We start from the raw sequence: 6,289 nt of genomic DNA, 5'->3' as shown, positions 1-6,289 counted from the left end.
AAATCATTACAAACGGAATGAGTAGGCAGTAGCAACAGCAGTAATAACTCCCAATTATTAAGAACTCATGGTGTGTTGGCCTCACTTATGCTCCCGGCTCCAGTGCCAGAGGACTCAAACCATCCCAACTGTACAGAAAGGGCTAGGCCACACAGTTGGTAAGTGGCAGAGGTGAGGTGACAGCCTCAGAAATGCCCAAAGGCTCTTCCCCCAAAGACAGCCCTCAGCTTTCAGAAGCCAGGCCTGTCAGCTGTGAATAATACTCCAAAGCTTCAAAGCAGAATGCACCAGATGCAGAAGCCTGTAGGGCAACCCGGGAGCCCCTCTGGGAGTCAGGTTGTTTGCATAGCCCTGGCCTGTTCTGCAGGACCAAAGCCCAGTCCTCTGAGGAGTTTAAGCTTACTGGGAAGGACCGGTCCTAACAAGGTGCTTCAAGAAGTGACTAGGTAGGACTGCCAGCATGCGCACGGCCAGTGCCCAGGTCTTGGCCTGAGAGGACAGGGGGACAGAGCTCGGGCAGTGTGGCTCATGGAGCTGAGGGGAAGGCCGAAGTGCCTGGGGGCATTACACAGGCAGGGAGGCTGGAGACTGGGAGATGAGCGGCGATGGGTAGCACAGGGCAGAGTGAGAGTTGAACAGAAGTCCCATTTGAACCCAGAGGAGAAAGTCTCCCTTTGGTTTTGTCTGCTAAACAAGTGAGATTAAGAGAGAGTGACCCAGCATCTCCAGAAAGCAACCATCCAGGGACAGAACCAAAAGTCAAAGTCCAGCATGTCAACCAAGGTCGATAGCTATGAAAACCCCAAGTCTGCAGGGACCAGAGAAGGTATGAGGGTGCCACCATGGTCACTGGTCCCCAGGCCCTTGCCGCACCTGGGAAGAGCCAAGGGGAGCCGCCTGAACCCGTGGCTGCTTGTGCAGTCCCCGCTCTGAGATAAGATCAGGTTCAGAGAGGGCCCTCGGCCCTCTGTCCGTCACTGACTTTGGTGAAAACTCTCTCCCATTTCTCATAATCTCCTGCTTTGCCTGGCAAATCAAACCAAACCACAAACCATGGCTTTCTCGCACATGAAGCCCCACGTGAGTCATCTCCACAACCACTTTTGAATCCAAGCGCTGGGAGGACGACCCCTTGCTCAATAGGGAGAAAATCCAGTGGAAAATCACCCCCAGAACCTGGGCTCCTGTTGAGCCACCGCTCTGGGAAAGTCATGTGGTGAGGTAGGCAAGGGCAAGTCAGCCGTGTACCTGGGGTGTTAAGTGTGTGTGGGCCCCCTACAGCACCAGCAGGCCCGGAGGAGAGCAGTGGAGATGTGGCCAAAGAGGCTGCAGAGATCCGGAGGCTGTGCCAAAGGGCGCAGTTTATTCTAGATGCAACGAGAAGCCGTCACAGGGTTTGAAGCAGGGGAGACACATGATCTGATTATAATTTTTTTTAAACATCACACTGGCTAGTGTGTGCAAAGGAACGGGAGGGGGCATCAGGGCAGTGGTGGAGTAGGGAGAGATATTGTAGCAGTTCAGGGGAGAGATGAGAGTGGCAGGGATGCAAGCCATGGGGTAGAAACAGAGACGGGGGGGTGGTGGCGGGGGGCGGTGGTGGCTCAAGATGTATTTTGAAGGTCGACCCAACAGAACTTGCATATGAATTAGGTGTAGAGGCTGAGAGAAAGGCGAGAATTGAGGATGACATCTCAGTTTCTGGCTTGAGTAGCTGGGGGGGGGGGGCTGATGGTGACATTTCCTAGGACAGGAAGACTAAGATGAAGTTTTTTGGGGGGGGGGTTCATTCGTTTGTAGTGGGAAACTGAGAGTTCCATTGTGGACATGTTGAGTTTGAACTGTGTGACAGCTAAGTGAGTGCATCAATGAATTACAAACCATTGAAAAACTCATGTGTTCATACCAGTAATAAGTTGATAAGGAAAGAGGGAGGGAAGGAAGGGAGGGATGGATAGGGGAGAAAGACGACTCTTACTCATAGCAGAATGTCAGGGGTTGACGGGGCAACATGTAGGTGGTGCCTGGAATTAGAAAAGGATCATTTTCTTGGGGCTCCTGGACGGCTCAGTCGGTTAAGCATCCAACTCTTTATTTCAGCTCAGGTCATGATCTCAGTTTGTGGGTCTGAGCCCCGTGTCAGGCCCTGCACTTGCAGCATGGAGTCTGCTTGCGATCCTCTCTCTCCCTCTCTCTCTGCCCCTTCCCTGCTTGTGCACTCTCTCTCTCTCTCTCTCTCTTTCTCAAAATAAATAAACTTTAAAAAAAAATTATAAATATAGGGACACCTGGGTGGCTCAGTTGGTTAAGCGTCCAACTCTTGGTTTCAGCTCAGGTCGTGATCTCACAGTTTCAGGGGTTCAAGCCCTGCGTTGGGCTCTGCACTGGCAGTGCGGAGCCTGCTTGGGATTCTCTCTCTCTCCCTCTCTTTCTACCCCTCCCCCACTCATGCTGTCTCTGTCTCAAAATAAATAAATAAACTTAAAGAAAAATTTTTTCAAAATTATAAATATAAACTAAAAGCATCATTTTCCAATCATCCCAGCACAGGATGAATCAGGCAAGAATCATCAGTGGATATTAAATCTAGAGGCAAATTTTGATGGAGAACAGGATATTTGCATGGTTTGAAAATGTCTCCCCATAGACCATGTGTTAGTTACAAGGGAAAGAAAACAAAACAAAACAGTAATTGCACAGTGGAGCAATCAGAGAGCACCTTGACAAGATGGTCAAAATTAACATCATCAGCAAGGGGTACCGTGTGCTCCCAGATGTGATACTCTGAGAAAAACACAGCCTAACCGAGGCAGTATTCCAGCAGAGTATAAATAACCTGACGCTAATCCTGAGAAGACATCAGGCAAACCCAAAGTGAGGAATGTTCTATTTAAAAAAAAAAAATAGGAAGGGGACTGTTTTCTTCAAAAACGTCAATGTCGTAAAAGACAAAGGCTGTGGAAATGTTCCAGATAAAAGGAGGCCAAAGGGGCATGACAATCCAGTGCCAAGTCCGCCCCTAGACCAGATCCTTTACTGAAGGTGAAAAAAATGCCATAGGAAATATTTTTGGGCTAAATGACAAAACTGAAATAGGAATGGTAGGTAGATGAGATCAAGGTACTACAGCAATGTTACATTTACTGAGTTTGAAAACTGAATCTGGGTAAAGGGAATACAGGTGTTTTGTGTGCTATTTTTATTTTTGCAACCCTTCTGAAAGTTTGAAATTATCTCCAACTAAAAAGATTTATTGCAATTGAGTATACAAGTCTGGCGTTCCAAGGAGAGAACTGGACTAGAGACACAAATGCAGGAGCCATCAGGACGTAGATGGTGTTTAAAGTCCTAAGAACAGCTGAGCTAATGGAGGAGATATCAAAGATGGAAAGAAGGGCCAGGACCGTGTCTGGGGAACACCGATGCTCAGAGATCAGGCAGAGAAAACAGAACCAGCCAAGACGTCAGAGGAGGAGGTGGGTGGAGGGAAACCAGTGAGGTGAGGTGTCATGGAAACCAAGAGAAAACAGTGTTTCAAGGAGTGACTAACTGTGGCACATGTTGCTAAGAGGTTGCCCAAGATGGAGGCAGAGATATGACCACAGATTTTAGCAAGATGGAGATCACAGGAGACCTTAACAAGAACAGTGTCAGTGAGCTCAGAGTGAAAGAAGCCAGATTATAGTGGTTCCCAGGCGAAGAAGTATGACAGCATCAGAAGCCCCTGCAGTCATTTCCGATCCCTTCATGACTTAGAGGGAACAACCGTCATCTGTGTTTGGTCCCTAAGGACCTGCACCTTTTTCTGTGCCTGTGGCCCCCACCCACCTTGTGAGGCAGAGCCCACACGTCATTATAAAAACCAAAAAGGCCAGACACTGGCTTCTCCAGCTCCCTGATAGATAGGCAAGGTAAGTGGTCTGGGCTCTGTCACCTACGAGGAGCAGCTGGAAGAGCTCAGAATGTATTCTGGCAACGGGTGATGACGGTCATAGGAGCAGGGCCTCCAGTTTCTAGAGGCCGCAGGGGCTCTGTGTCCAGCCAGCACCCAGTGCCCAGTGTTGAGGTGTTGGCTGTGGGCCCTTCGGCAGAGCAAATGTCTCTTCATATGCAGGTCTTACGGCAGGAGTTGTGGTGCTACCCCTGGTGTGCAGCTTCCAAACCAGGTGCTCCCGGAGATGCTGTGAGCTCCTCAATGTCTTACTCATGAATTCTCTCCCCACTTAATCAGCCAGGGTTAGTTGCTTTTGCTTGCAACTATGAACCCCGACTGAAGGAGGCTTTTGCATTTTCTTGCCTAGAGGGGGAATTCCTCTATGCCATCTTCCCCAAAGTCTGCCTCTCAGGGGTGTATCAAGTATCCAGTGTCCTTAGCCAGTGGACAGTGTAGACAGAATGGCCTCCCAGTGGTTGCACTCTTGAGGATCTCCCTCCACCCTAATACCTGATACCCTATCTCCCCTTTTCAGATCTCAAGACAGTAGCCACCTTTCTGCCATCACTGAAGCAAAATGTCCCAATGTGGATGTGTGTGCCTGCTCCCCATTTTATCTTGGCTTTCTAGAAAACAAGCTCTAACCACCACCACCACCCCCTCTCCAGAGACTCCTTGGAGCCTGTGGTTTTCTAGCTATTTTGCCATTGAGTATGGGAAAGGAGATAAGGGAAGAGCACAAAGTTGAAATGCCTCCAGAAGCGTCTAGTAGGTTTCTCTCTTATTAACACTGGTTTGTTGTTCCCTGCCCGAAATCAGACCATGTCTGTCATCACCCTGGGCTGGGGCAGGATGAATCAGACCCTGTACATCTAGGGAATCCTCAGGGATCTCCCCAGCCACCCTTGGCACAGAACCCAAAACAACTGAATGAACCAGGGTGAATTTCCAACCATGACACTGACAAGAGCCAAACCATGCATGAGAGCCACCTCCTCAGTCCACTGAATGTCCACATTGTGGGACTATTCCTTCACTTATGACTGTGTCTAGAAGCCTGACGCCTTCCCAGAAGCCCCAGTTACATGTCTGGTCTCTGAGGGAGATTCACACTGACTGTGGGGCTTGGAGACAGTCAGCACTAGACAGCAAGACACGCTGTGCTGGTCCTGCTCCCCTGAGTACAAGATTGCCAGGTCAACATTCTCTTCCAAAGGGCTCTTTTGCCACATACCTTAACCCATTGATGTACCACAACTTGCTTTGGGTGGAAAAGGCAGAGATTTCATAATCCAGCTGGGAAAAATGAGACTTGAGAAGGCAAGAAGGACTTTCAGTGTGACAGAACCATGCCAACTGAGGGCTACAGGTGCCAGCCCTGGTGATCCATCCACATCAGCTGTTGATGGCATCATCCACCGGGCTTACCTTTTGGTAGGTAAAGGTTCCCATATGCTCCCTTCTATTCTTCCTCTTTCATCTAGTAAATACAGCATTTGGGGGGAAGTGCATAGTTCTCTGGAGATTCACCAAGGCAAAGGTATGAGCACTAGAATATAGACCAATGAAAGGATGTTGTTGCTTTGCCCTCAAGAAGTGGCTTATTCTCCAAACAAAATTTGTTCATTATCTCCTGGGTTGTTGATCTGCTTCTCTTAGTGGGACTGGTCTATACCAAAGCTGGTGCATCTTCCCACCCATGGAGCTGCCTTAAAGGAGGCTAGACAGAGGGTAGGGGTTGGAGACATGGAATCACCCAAGACACCAGAAAAATGCCACCTGTGTCAGGCTGTGAGAGATGGTCACCCGAGGCTAACTTTGCCCATCTTCCTCCACATCCTTTTGCAAGGTTGGGCTAAGGGTAAGAAGCCCTCAAATGCTCTGGCCTCATTGTTTCTGGCTCCAAAAATCTCTCTTACATGTCCCTTTCCCAACCACAAGCCATGGCATTTGGAAGCTGTAAATCTTTGAGACTGTTCCCAACCCGTCATTTTATAGTCAAGGTGACCTTTGCTCCAGACGTGCTGCAAAGGCTGAAGGCAGAAGACATGTTCCAGGCTGCAATGTGGAGAATACATTCGGGATTCATGCATGGTACTCCTTGGCCCGGCCAGAAGCCCAGCATGTGGCAAAAAGGAGGAAAATGGCTGGAAATCTCCCCAAAGCTGAGTGTGCAGTTCTTCTGAATTTTCCCACCACAAACCTAGCCAAGTGTCCGGAATGGATGAGAAACAGATCAGTGGCCTATTGGTGTTAGAGTCCAACTCTGATGCTCATATTCCCTGAGAGATGCCCAGGCACCCTGATCTCAGACTTTCTGGGGCTCTGACGTCAAAGAGGGTCCTCAAAAGCAGT

Source organism: Panthera onca, chromosome A1 (assembly GCF_046562875.1).
Source record: "Panthera onca isolate mPanOnc1 chromosome A1, mPanOnc1 haplotype 2, whole genome shotgun sequence".
In the NCBI taxonomy this organism is placed as follows: domain Eukaryota; kingdom Metazoa; phylum Chordata; class Mammalia; order Carnivora; family Felidae; genus Panthera; species Panthera onca.
The sequence above is the reverse complement of the archived record's forward strand: the minus strand, read 5'-3'. Positions refer to the sequence as shown.